The 14,522-nt window shown below is 37.2% G+C and overlaps 1 pseudogene; it reads left to right on the forward strand.

Annotated features, from left to right (window-relative positions):
* Positions 1-1,905: 1,905 nt before the first annotated feature.
* LOC100482388 lies at positions 1,906-14,231 on the forward strand (annotated as a pseudogene).
* The last annotated feature ends 291 nt before the right edge of the window (positions 14,232-14,522 follow it).

A 14,522-nucleotide genomic window follows, 5' to 3' on the forward strand; every position in this document is an offset into this window, starting at 1 on the left:
GTAAGAATTAGATTTAGTATCATCTTATGGCCCTATTCGGACCTAAATTTGATGTTTCGGATTATCACTTATTTTTTAATGTATTTTTATCACTGCAAGTTACCTGTATTCATTTTTGCCACTAACTTAAATCAAATACTTTGGCACTAAGACTTTCAGTTACAGAAAGACAGGGTGTTATCACTTGGGGGCTTCCTTGAAACTGAGGCGGGGGCTTTTTAGTTGGCCTTATCTTGTGAGGTCACTGTGGCCCAAAGATCTGAAGCTTCTTCATTTCTTCTTGAGTAAATTTATCCTTTTCATATAAATTCCTAATTTAATCATTTTATATAAGTTTTCAAAATTGTCGACATAAAGTTGATATTACCCTTTTTTGTTCAATCTCTAAAAAAGTTGTAATTATTGATGTGTTTTGGAATGTTGGTGAGGTCTGGAGCTGATGGCCAAGAAGGAATTCTTTTTTTTTATTATATTATGTTAATCACCATACAGTACATCCCCGGATTCCGATGTAAAGTTTGATGCTTCATTAGTTGCGTATAACACCCAGTGCACCATGCAATACGTGCCCTCCTTACTACCCATCACCAGTCTATCCCATTCCCCCACCCCCTCCCCTCTGAAGTCTTCAGTTTGTTTCTCATAGTCCATAGTCTCTCATGTTTCATTCCCCCTTCTGATTACCCCCCTTTTCTTTATCCCTTTCTTCCCCTACCGATCATCCTAGTTCTTATGTTCCATAGATGAGAGAAATCATATGATAATTGTCTTTCTCTGCTTGACTTATTTCACTTAGCATTGCAGCAAATGTTGCAGCAAATGTTGCAGCAAATGTTGAGAACTCGTTCTTTCTGATAGCTGAGTAATATTCCATTGTATATATGGACCACAGCTTCTTAATCCAGTCATCTGTTGAAGGGCATCTCGGCTCCTTCCATGATTTGGCTATTGTGGACAATGCAGCTATGAACATTGGGGTGCATATGGCCCTTCTCTTTACTACGTCTGTATCTTTGGGGTAAACACCCAGTAGTGCAATGGCTGGGTCATAGGGTAGTTCAATTTTTAACTTTTTAAGGGACCTCCACACTGTTTTCCAGAGTGGCTGTACCAACTTGCATTCCCACCAACAATGTAGGAGGGATCCCCTTTCTCCACATCCTCTCCAACAATTGTTGTTTCTTGCCTTGTCTATCTTTGCCATTCTAACTGGCGTAAGGTGGTATCTCAGTGTGGTTTTGATTTGAATTTCCCTGATGGCTAATGATTTTGAACATTTTTTCATGTGTCTGTTAGCCATTTGTATGTCTTCATTGGAAAAGTGTCTGTTCATATCTTCTGCCCATTTTATGATTTGTTTATTTGTTTCTCGTGTATTGAGTTTGAGAAGTTCTTTGTAGATCTTGGATACCCAGTCCTTTATCTGTAGTGTCCTTTGCAAATATATTCTCCCATTCCGTGGGCTGTCTCTTAGTTTTATTGACTGTTTCCACCAAGAAGGAATTCTTGAGGCATCTTTGGTGCAAAAAGGTGGTTTAATTAAAGCACGAGAACAGGACCCATGGGCAGAAAGAGCTCCTACCCCAGGATTGTGAAGAGCAACCGATTAAATACTTTGAGGTTGGGGAAAGTAAAAAGATAAGGAAAGTTCCAGAGAGTATTTTCAAATGCTAAAGAAGACACAGGATACTGGAGGCCTTCTATTGTTAAGCTAAAATTGTTTTTCCCCTCTAGCAAGACATTAACATTAAGACCTTTGGGAGTTTTGTGGAGGAACATTATACTCTGCCTATCTCAAGTATTTGGCAATAGGCTGCAGGTTATAAGGACACTTAATTTTATCTGCATTTCCATCTCCCTTTGTTTCCCACATCAAGGATATATATTGAAATCCTTTAAGAAAGGATGAGTGGCGGCACCTGTATGACTCAGTCGGTAAGCCCTCTGCCTTCTGCTCAGGTCCTGATCTCCGGATCCTGGGATCCAGCCCTGCGGGGTGTGTGTGTGTGTGTGTGTGTGTGTGTGTGTGTGTGTGTGTGTGTGGTGTGTCTCTGCTCAGCAGGGAGTCTGCTTCTCCTCACTCTCCCTCTGTGAGATTTCTCTCTCAAATAAATAAATAAAATCTTTAAAAAAAGAAAGGATAAATGGATAAATCATTTTTTAAAAGAATACATCAAAATGCCATTCATTTTTGTCATATTTTTTAAGTTTACTAAAGCTAACTTTATTGGGTAAAAGCTCATAGGAGATGATATTAACTACCTAGTACTTTTGAGTTTTGGTTACTAAATGGGTAGAGATTGAGGAGCTATTAAAACAACAGCCGATGGGTGCCTGGGTGGTTCAGTGAGTTAAGCATTGGACTCTTGATTTCCACTCAGGTCATGATTTCAGGGTCCTGAGAGACAGCCCCATGTCAGGCTCTACGCTGGTGTGGACCTGCTTAAGATTCTCTCTCTCCGACTCTTAAATACATACATACATACATAAAATCTTTTTGAAAACAGCTGGGTGGTGAGTGGGAACATTTGCAGGGTCTGGTTAGTATTTCTATGTTATCGTAGTATACATTTACTATTTAGTATTATCCATTTAGTTTTATTTATTAATTTAATTTTATGTATATGTTTTAGTGTTATACTAGTATTATACATTTACTATTTACTTTTATTTTATTCATTTACATTTACTATTTAGATATTTAATAAATATATATTAATGAAAGTAATATCCTGACTTAAACAAAATGCACTATTTGGGTTATTTCATAAATGCTTATTGTAATGATTTGCACCAATAAATAATACCAAGATTCAAATATAATCTTGACAAAAATCTTGAAGTGTTCCTACTCTAATCCCCATTTTGACTCTCAGAAAGGTAAAATTTCATGCCCAAACTCCCAGATTAAGGGGCAGAGCCAATATTTAAAATGTAAATTCAAAATGTTTAATTTATCATTGGCTGCTAATTATGTTGATAAAACCTTGCAAAAGCAGAGATTAAAAAATAAATATCTATCTTATAGATAAGGCTTTAATTATAGAACTTAATAATTCTGTGACATTTGTAGGATTTGGTCTTTATCAGTGACAGAGGATTTCACACCTGGCTGAGCAGCATAGTCACTTGTAGTACGTGTTAAAAATATTGATTCCTAGTGTTCCCATCTCCTCTCACCCTGCCCCTCCATGTGTACAGCCCAAGTGTAAAGTACTCTCATTTCAGAATATGAGAACCTCTTAGTTAAGCCATGTCTCCCAAGCAGAAATTCGGGGATATACCAAAGAACTGTGAGATTCCTGACAGAACTCCTTAAGGATGTCAATATCCTCAGTGCTTAGCACAGAGTTTAGTGGGCATAAGGCCCATCAGACGTTTATTGAATTGACAAAGTAAAAACATAAAGAATAAACAAGTTTCTTGTCTTCTAGCAGCTTGTTCCTTTTCCTGGGTATGATGAGACATGCCCACAGAAAAGGACAGCACTGCAACAAGCGCTCAGGAAGCAAGCTCTGGAACTTCGGACTGGGAGGAAATCTCTGGAAGCCTTTGTTAAAGAAAGAGCCCTCAATAGATGTAAATTTGGATAGATAAAATGCAGATACACAAACATTCCTGACTGTGGAAGCTGCTTGACCGAATGTGTAGTCCTTGAAATGAGTTCTCAATCTGAAAGACAACGAGGACCCAGTCTAAAAACTCAGGGAGAACTTTGAATTTAAAGGTGGGATATGTATATCATATAAAAGGCCAAGTTTATTTTATAAATGATAATTTAAAAAATATGTAGCTGAACAAATACTCAGCACACAGCCTTGAGAGTTTCACATATACCCAACGGAGAGCAAAGGTGAATTGCTAGCTTGCCAAAGCGGGTTTTTTTGGGAGACAGTAAAACGATGCTATCCTTTTTACCTGCTTCTACTAATGTTCAGAAGTGGTTAGACAAGTTCAGGAGTATGTCATTTCTGATAGATTTTCATTGCTGTATATTTCTTGGTTGGATTTCTTTTTAGCACTTCAACGTTGTTTGGCAGGCAGTTAAAGAATTACTTATAAATGAATGAATATATCTTTACTGACTTTATTTTTTGCATAGTTCAGTCCTAATATTGGACCCATATTTTTCAGTTTCATATAAACTTTTTGAGGAAACTCATCTGCTTTTATGACTTTACCTAGCCTCTGTTTTTAATAACTCCCAAATCTACACCAACAGTTATCCCAATTTTATATCCACATCTATAATAATTTAAATTACTTAATATATTAGATATTTAAATTGTAAAAATTCACAAGTTGAAGTCTGAGTTCACCACTGTTTTCCTACTTTTCTCATTACTAAAAAGTCATTATCTTTTGAATAACATAGACCTCTGTCTTTTGAAATCTATGTCATTATTTTTCCTTCCAATCTCATCAACTTTTACCTACTTCCCAATTCTCAGAAATACCTTAAGCTTTCAACCCTTAAATCTATTACTACTTTGTTCACATCACCTTGCATATGTCATTGCACAAATAATCAAAACTAATATTTAGCACACACTTATTATTATGGTAGTAAGGTGTGTTTCATCAAAATGAATGTAAAAATGGGGCACCTGGGGGGCTCAACTGGTTAAGTGTCTGCTTCCGGTTCAGGTCATGATCCTGGGATTGAGCCCTGCGTCAGGCTCCCTGCTCATGGGGAGCCTGCTTCTCCCTCTCCAGCCCCACTTGTGTGCTCTCTCACTATCTGTCTCTCTCTCTCAAATAAATAAATAAAATCTAAAAAAAATTTAATGTAAAAACACTTAGGAAAGCCTGTGCCAGCCTTTTCACCTGGAGGCAGGAAATGATTTTATAATCATTACACTGGTCAGGAAAGACATTATAGCATCTTCATTCCCACTAAGATAAATGATCAACAAATATTTTTAATAGCAAATTAACTTCACTACAGGGATCACAGTGTCACCTATAAGGCAATATAATAATGTTGCCTTGGAAATCATCACTACATGGTTCCCATAGTAATGAAGCTCTGAGGATATCATATTTTATGCCTATATGCTTGTTAGCATAGATTTCCTTGGCTTACAGGAAAGCTCCATAAGGGTGAAGGCGCTAATTGCTTTTTGCACTGCTTTCTCTCCAGCACTTTGAAGAGTGCCTGGAGAGAACCTGTGGACCTGTCCCCTGGCTCACACTGAGGAACCACTCTCCTCTATAACAGAAAGAGCCTAAGCTGAAAAAAGCTGCAGGAATACCATTGCCCAAAGCAAACCAAGCATGGGCTCTCCTCTAGTTTTCTTGGTTTGCTTAAGTCCATGTGTTCTGCTCTAACTAATGGGAGATGGTACAGGAATAACCCACTAATTGGCTGGTGATAGGTTTCCTTCCAGGTAAAAAGTTTAAAAAATGTAAATTTTCTTGCAAATCATAGGTGTTGAGTATTTGTTAAGTAAATGAATAAATGGGAATGAGTGTGATTTTCTATTGTATATAATTTTTTTTAGTGTTTTCTATATATAGTATCATGTCTTCTGCAAATAGTGAAAAATTTACTTCTTCCTTACAAATTTGCATGCTTTTTATTTCTTTTTCTTGTCTAATTGCTGTGGCTAGGACTCCCAGTACTAAGCTGAGTAAAATTGGTGAGAGTGGACATCCTTGTCTTGTTCCCAGTCTTAGAGGAAAAACTTAGTTTTTTACCTTCGAATATGGTATTAGCTGTGGGTTTTTCATACATGGCCTTTATTATTTTGAAGTATGTTCCCTCTAAACCTACTTTGTTGAGAATTTTATCATGAATAGATGTTGTACTTTGCCAAATGCTTTTTCTCTATTGAGATGATCATATAGTTTTTTTTTCTCTTGTTAAAGTAATATATCATGTTGATTGATTTGTGAATATTGAACCACCCAGTGATAAATCCCACTTGATCGTGTTGAATGATTTTTTTTTAACGTATTGTTGGATTCAGTTTGCTAATATTTTGTTGAGGATCTTTGTGTCTATCTTCATTACCAGTATTGGCCTACGACTTTCTTTCTTTCTTTCTTTCTTTCTTTCTTTCTTTCTTTCTTTCTTTCTTTCTTTCTTTCTTTCTTTTTTTATAGTGTCTTTATTTGGTTTTGGTATCAGGGTAATGCTGGCCTAAATGAATGAATTTGGAAGTTTTCCTTCCTCTTCTGTTTTTTGGAATAGTTTGAGAATAGGTATTGACTCTTCTTTAATTCTGATAGAATTCACCTGTGAAGCCATTTGGTCCTGAACTTTTGTTTGTTGTGAATTTTTTGATTACTGATTTAATTTACTTGCCAGTAATCAGTCTGTCCAAATTTTCTATTTCTTCCTGATTGAGTTTTGGGAGGTTATATGTTTCTAGGAATTTATCCATTTCTTCTAGGTTGTACAATTTGTTGGCATATAATTTTTCTTAATATTCTCTTATCATTGTTTGTATTTCTGTGGTAGCTGGTTGTTATTTCTCCTCCTTCATTTCTGATTTTATTTATTTGAATGAGTCTGCTTATAGGTTTATCAATTTTATTGATCTTTTCAAAGAACCAGCTCTTGTTTCATTGATCTCTTCTTTTGTTGTTTTTTGTTTTGTTTCGTTTTTGTTTTTGTCTTTATTTCATTTATTTCTGCTCTAATCACTATTATTTCCTTCCTTCTACTGGCTTTCAGCTTTGCTTGTTTTTCTTTTTCTAGTCCCTTTAGGTGTAAAGTTAGATTGTTTGCAGTTTTGATTTTTTTTTCTTCTTCTTGAGGTAGGATTGTATGCCATAATTTACCCTCTTAGAACAGCTTTTGGTGCATTCTAAAGATTTTGAACCATTGTATCTTCATTTTTATTTGTCTCCATGTATTTTTTTTTATTTCCTTTTTTGATTTCTTGGTTGATCTATTTATTGTTTAATAGCATGTTATTTAACCTCCATGTATTTGTGTTCTTTCCATATTTTCTTATGATTCATTTCTATGTTCATACCACTGTGATCAGAAAGATGCATGATATGATTTCAGTCTTTTTGAATTTATTGACACTTGGTTTGTACCCTAACATGTGATCTGTTTGGGAGAATGTTCCATGTGCCCTCGGAAAGAGTATGTATTTTGTTATTTTGGGATGGAATGTTCTGAATATACTTGTTACACCCATCTGGTCCAATGTGTCATTCAAAGCCACTGTTTTCTTGTTGATCTTCTGTCTGGATGACCTATCCATTGATGCAAGTGAGGTGTTAAAGTCTTCTACTATTATTGTGTTACTGTCGATTTCTTCCTTTATGTCTGTTAATAATTGCTGTATGTATTTAGGTGCTCCCAGTTTGGGTGCATAAATATTTACAATTGTTATATCCTCTTGTTGGATTATTCCCTTCATGATTAGGTAGTCTCCTTCTTTGTCTCTTGTTATAGTCTTTAGTTTAAAGTCTATTTTGGGGATGCCTGGGTGGCTCAGTCGGTTAAGCATCTGCCTTCAGCTCAGGTCATGATCCCAGAGTCCTCAGATCGAGTCCCACATCAGACTCCTTGCTCAACAGGAGTCCGGTTCTCCCTCTGCCTGCCATTCCCCCTGCTTTTGCTCTCTCTCTCTCTCTGATAAATAAATAAACAAACAAACAAATAAATGAAGCAAAATCTGTAAAAAATAAAAAATAATGAAGTCTATTTGTTCTAAAATAAATATTCCTGTATAATTTGACTCTTTGAGGGGTATTGAGAATATATACATATATATATACACACACACACACACACAAAATATATCTTTTGTGTGTGTGTGTGTGTGTATAAAGTTCTTCTCATATAATCCATAACTTAATTCATGATTTAGGAGGAAAAGAAAGAATCAACTGTGTGGTCTCCCCACAAATATTTTTACCCTGCTTTAAAAAGCAAGTAAGTTCCCAGATGCTGGAAAATTTTAGACATCTGTAATAGAAATACTGTATTTGACATAATGCACCAATGCATTTTTACAGTTAGTCATCTTCATATCCTGGTGATGCAGTAGCCTGGGTTTTTAACACATGCCTGATATGCCCAGATCTTACAGCTTCTTCTGCAGAGTAGAGAAACACAGCACCTGCCATTAATGCTAAGCCAATAGGCTAAGTGTTCCTTGAAGAAAAAGGCTGTGACTAAATTGAAGTGCTAGCAGAGAGGAAAGGGACATAGAAAACAGCTTTTCAGCCTAGGTAAGTGAGTAAGGAAAACTGATAGCAGAGGAAGAAGGTCAGATCTGTGTGTCCTCATCTCCCCACTTCAAAGGAGCAAATTCCAGAGGTAGAATGTATTCGAAACACTCAGATAAGTACAAGATAACCTGAGAACACTAAAGATGTGACCTATATCCTGAGGCCTCTAGTAAGAGCCAGCTTGGTGACATACCAACGTGGTGCAATGGTGAAAAAGATTGGAGGGATGAGCGAGCTCAACACAGTGCTCCTGCCCTCATGCATATTCCTTAGCCAGAAGCTTTTAGAAGGTGTTAAGGGAGGTAGGGGTCTAATATAGGCTGGCCCCGGGGTCAGGACAAAGAGCATTAATGTATGAGGATGACTCAAATGTAGTAAGCATCAGTTACATCATAGTGGTAACAAATACAGGGATCCTCCAGGCCCAGCAAGATCCAGAAGATAGCACATGTGGATCTCTGGCGCCATTATGCCTTTCCGCCATGAGTTCACACAAACCCCTATAAGCCCAAAGGCCACAATACAGAGATAGGAATCTGAAAAACTGAACATGTACTTGAAAGAGGCTGAGTCATTTTAAAGCGATACAGAGGGCAGTAAGATTACTTGGTCAACCCCCTGCCATGTCACTCACAGGGGTAGTTCATGAAGATGAGGATGATTCAGCCAAAACTTCCATTAAGCACACAGAGTCATCAAATGTAATGTGGTTATTCTTGACAGGGCAGAGAGAGGGATGATCAACCACTGCTTGATTCAAACTTGAGAGAGTAAAAAGAGTGAGGAAGTTGGTACCCAATCCTCTGATTCTGTGCAACTCTTTCCATCCTCACCCTCTTTTTTTAACTGTCCTCTTTCAACTTGACAGTTTGGCTGGCTGTAGATGGGGAGTGGTGTGGCTGAGAACACAGAGATGGCTATCTTTGATGTCTTTGATCATAGAAGTTTTTTTAGTTAAGAAACACTCCAGCAGCTGCCTGCTCTTTACCAAAAAACCAAACCACAAAACCAAAATGCCACTTTTCATCAAATGTATGAATCATTCCTTTTTTTTTCCTTTTTATTCTAAACTCCTTCTAAAAAAAAAAATAAACTCCTTCTAAAGTTAGTTATTGCTCTCTTGTATTGCTTTTCTCCCCCCCCCTTTTTTTTTAATGTGGTACCTATAAGAACTTGACTGAAGCAAAAAAAAAAAGGGAGATGAATTATAGTTAATTCTGACTGACTAGGCAAAAAAATACGTAAAGAATTAAATAATCTGTACAGCACAGTAAGCCATTAAAACCTAATTAACATTTATAGCCCAGTACACCCTAAAACTGCATGATATGTTCACCAATATAGACCATACTTGGAGCTATGAAATAAACTCAGTATATTTAAGAGAACTAAAATCATACAGAGTATATTCTCTAACTGTAATGGAATAAAACTAGAAATTAGTAACAATAAGATATTTAGAGAAAATCTTAAATACTTTGAAATTAACACATTTCTAAATAGTTCATGGGTGAAAAGAGAAATCACAAGGGCAATTTGGAAATATTTCAAACGTCATGGTAATGAAAGTACATCATATGAGAAATCATTCGCAGCTTATGCAGTGCTCATGGGAATTTAGCATTGTTACCAACAGCCAGATAACTGAGGGTGACTGGTTTTGATCAAGTTTTTTTCAAAGATTAGCTGGCTTCTTTAATTTAGAGAAAAACGTAGGTAGAAATGTAAGCAAATCTTGAGAGTATGCGTAAAGAAGGATTTTTATTTTTTTTTTAAGATTTTGTTTATTTATTCGACAGAGATAGAGACAACCAGCGAGAGAGGGAACACAAGCAAGGGGAGTGGGAGAGGAAGAAGCAGGCTCCCAGCGGAGGAGCCTGATGTGGGGCTCGATCCCATAAGGCCGGGATCACGCCCTGAGCCGAAGGCAGATGCTTAACCGCTGTGCCACCCAGGCGCCCCCATAAAGAAGGATTTTTAAAGTAAAGGCTAGGATTTTAAAGTAAATGTGTTGTAGCAATAATTTGAGATAAATTCTCTTCAGTGTTCAAGTATCTCTGTAATTTTCCTGTAAGTCAGTGAAAAAAATGTGATATCATACTCCATTGTTTGTTTTTTGTGAGCATTTAATGGAATAACATCTAATGCATAAAACAACATCAAATATACAACATACAAAAGAGAAAATCTTGTCTATTTACACAGCACCTAGCTTATTGTTGTTGTTTGATACAAACATCTCCTTATAGCTAGTACTATTTATCCACTAAGTTCACAGCATAAATCAAAACACGATATTATGTAGTATTATACAGATGGACACAAAGTGGAAATTCATTGGTTTAGACACTGGATTGAATTGAACAGAGAAGTAGATGGATTTTTCTGGGTTAAATAATTAGTAAATACTGGTGATTTTTGTAAATATACAAAACTTTCAGGGCTTTTAGGGTGCCTGAAGTATTTTTCTTTGTGCTTTCTAATATTTGAGTTCATAGATTATTAGTGGATAAGTATCACTTGTTAAGAAAAGAGGCGATTTGAACTGGTGCACAGGGCTTTTAATGTAACTTCATTAGCTAAATTAAAATTAGAATGTCCTTTTTCAATACTTAATATTGATATTGTACCCCTCCTATAAGCCAGATCAAAATTTTACCTCCATCTGATAGCCTTTCTTAAAAAATCCACTCAGCATCCCCAAATATATGAGCCCTTGCCTTCCTGTTAGCTGCATGGTGTCTTAGTTTATTATGTCTGGTTCTGTCTTTATTTGTTCTTCCCTTATTCCTTTTTTATATATACATACCCTTGGTGTTAGGCACCCAAAATTCCTATCAGAGTAATTTGTACATAGTAGGTGTTAACAATAGTTGGGAGTGAGTGACAAACAAATATAATAACAGCAATTGCTAACATATACCACTGTTTCCTGTAAGAAAAGGACCCAAGAAATGGAGGTGACAGACTTTCTATAGTTTATTCTTATCAACCCTAAGAAGAGGTTGAGTTTTGTGGCTTCAGTGTTCCATGACAGCAGCTATCCCCATGACTCCTAGATACTAGCTTGAGAAATGCTAGTGTTTGCCTAATGTATGATATGATGCAGGGCTTAACAACTGCAAGCTAAGAACGGTTTGTATATGTTGTCATGGTTGAAAAATAGCAAAAGAAAAGTAATGTGAGACATGTGAAAATTATATGAAATTAAAAATGTAGTGTTCATAAAGAAAGATTTTTTTAGAACACAGCTACACTCATTTGTTTGCATATTTTCTGTGGCTGTGTTCATGAGACAACAGAATCAAGTGGCTGCTGTGGTGGAAACTGTAGGACTCGAAAAGCCTAAAAAATGTTCAATATCTGTCCCTTTACAGAAAGTTTGCCAATCCCTGGTATAGTGAATTATCATGTCAAGATGAAACATCACATTTTCTCTTTTAAGGTTGATATGTGTAAATATAGGGAAAAAAACAATCTCATAGGCACAATGCTTTAGAGGATACTTTCCTGGGAGAGACAATGATCGAATCCAGTTCCATGCATTCTTTTACTAGGCTAGGCTACAGCTTCCACATCACACGGAGCACTTTGTTCCATGATCTCTAACTTCACAGTGAATTCTTGACAGCAGTCCTAAAAACATAGGGTAAAAATCTATAGGCAGATTTGTAGAATTTCCCCGGCATTGTTTGAGTAATAATTTACTCTTGACTGTCCTACTGAGAAGAATAAACAGCATCGTGTTTGAAAACAAAGATGACACCTTTTTTGTAGAACTCCTTACCCTGTAGGCATTTCAAACCTTCTAAAAGGCCTAAAAAAATGCAACAGTGTTTGTTCTATTCTAAAGTAGGGCATGTTGTGCTCTGTGGATGATGTGGGGGGATAATACAATTGTGAATTAAAATGAGAGACACAAATAGGAAAAGAGCAAAGGACTACCAAACACGAGTTCTGAGGGGCAACATTTCTTTCTTTTAACAAAGCAGCTATTCCAGAACAGATGTTGTTATTACCTGGATGGTTTTTCGAAAGGAAATAGTGATCTGGTGTGACAGAATAGCAAGAACTCAAAGAAAAAGAACATGAAGTGTAGACTTCTCTGCTTTTTCCGCTTTAACATCTTTTGTGGGAGCTGTAGAAGAGGCTGGAGCTCAAACCAGCATCTTCTATGTGTTTGAGAGAAGTTTAAAAACAATGTGAAGCATGTAAATATCTCCCATACTAACATTCTTTAATGATACCAAGTAATCTGAAAATTTGTAGATACGAAGTATTGAGTCTGTAATCATGATGTAGTAATTTATTTGTAACACTCAGAACATTTCTATGTGGAATTGTCAGTTCCCACATTGTCCATAACATGTTCTTTTTCGTAAGAGAAGCATTGATCAAATCCATATGAAATAGTTATAAGTGACACCCCAATAGAGGATCTTTTCCATTCTGATATTGTTAGTTATTATAATAAATTAACCTCAAACATTCAGTCATATCATCAACATGCAGCTTCTCCTTTCCCCTTTTTCAAGTCCTTTGCAGACTCTGCTCTAAACTATAGGCTAGAAAGAAAGAACATCTAAGAGCCCCGTGAAAAGGACTATGTGGCAGACAGAATCTTAAAATGCTGCTACCTCCCTGACTTTCGAGGTTTCTCTCTTAATCCTCAGGACTGTGAATGTGATGAGCCATGTAATTACGTTATGTTACACCACAAATGGGATCTCAGAGAGGTAATTAAGGTTACTAATCAGTTGACCTAAAATAAAGAGACTATCTAGTTGGACGTAATGGAATCACAGGTGCTCTTTAAAAGTAAATGTTTTCTCTACCTGGTAGTGGAAGGGAAAGCCAGGGATAAAGTGTGAGAAGGATTCAATTCATGGTTGCTGTTTCAAGATGGAGGGGGCTAGGTGAGAAGGAATACAGGCAGCCTCTAGGAGTGGATAGTGGGCCCTGGCTAACAGCCAACAAAACCTCAGATGGAGATACATTGGTTAGATTACTCCTTTCTGCCCATGGACACCACCAAGTAAGCATTGTTGAACTCTCCTCTCCCACTGCCACCATGTCTAAGTTAGTCTCCCAAAGAGTCTGAACAGCTGCAGAAGCTCTTCATCAGAGGTTTGAGCTTTGAAACAAACGGTGAGAGTCGGAGGAATTTTGAGCAATGAGGAATGCTTATGGACCATGTGGTCATGAGAGATCCAAACACCGAGCGCTCCAGAGGCTTTGGGTTTATCACGTATGCCACTGTGGAGGAGGCATACGCAGCCATGAATGCAAGGCCACACAAGGTGGATGGAAGAATTATGGAACTAAAGAGGGTTGTCTCAAGAGAAGATTCTCAAAGACCTGGTGCCCACTTAACTGTGAAAAAGATTTTTGTTGGTGGCATTAAAGAAAAAGATTTTTGTTGGTGGCATTAAAGAAGACACTGAAGAATATCATCTAAGAGATTATTTTGAACAATATGGGAAAACTGAAGGGATTGAGATCATGACTGACTGAGGCAGTGGCAAAAAGAGAGGTTTTCCTTTTGTAACATTTGATGACCATGGCTCTGTAGACAAGATGTCATTCAAAAATCCCATGCTGTGAATGGCCACAACTGTGAAGTAAGGAAAGCCCTATCCAAGCAGGAGATGGCTAGTGCTTCATCCAATCAAAGAGGTCAGAGTGCTTCTGGAAATTTTGGTGGTAGTCATGGAGGTGGTTTTGGTGGGAATGACAATTTTGGCTGTGGAGGGAACTTCAGTGGGTAAGGTGGCTTAGGTGGTGGATATGGTGGCAGTGAGGATGGCTATAACGGATTTGGCAATGATGGAAGCAACTTTGGAGGTGGTGGAAGCTATATGATTTTGGCAATTACAACAATCAGTCCTCAAATTTTGGACCCATGAAAAAGGAAATTTTGGAGGCAGAAGCTCCAAAGTGGTGGAGGTCAATACTTTGCCAAACCATGGAACCAAGGTGACTATGGCAGTTCTAGCACCATCAGTAGCTATGGCAGTGGCAGAAGGTTTTAATTACTGCCAGGAAACAAAGTTGAGAGGAGAGGAGAGCCAGAGAAGGGACAGGGAAGCTACAGGTTACAACAGATTTGTGAACTCAGCCAAGCAAAGTGGTGGCAGGGCCTAGCTGCTACAAAGAAGATGTGTTTTAGACAATACTCATGTGTATGGGCAAAAAACTCGAGGACTGTATTTGTGATTAATTGTATAACAGGTTATTTTAGTTTCTGTTCTGTGGAAAGTGTAAAGCATTCCAACAAAGGGTTTTAATGTAGATTTTTTTTTCCTCTCAGGCTGTTGATTGTT

The sequence above is a fragment of the Ailuropoda melanoleuca genome, chromosome 2 (genome assembly GCF_002007445.2).
Source record: "Ailuropoda melanoleuca isolate Jingjing chromosome 2, ASM200744v2, whole genome shotgun sequence".
Taxonomy (NCBI): Eukaryota; Metazoa; Chordata; class Mammalia; order Carnivora; family Ursidae; genus Ailuropoda; species Ailuropoda melanoleuca.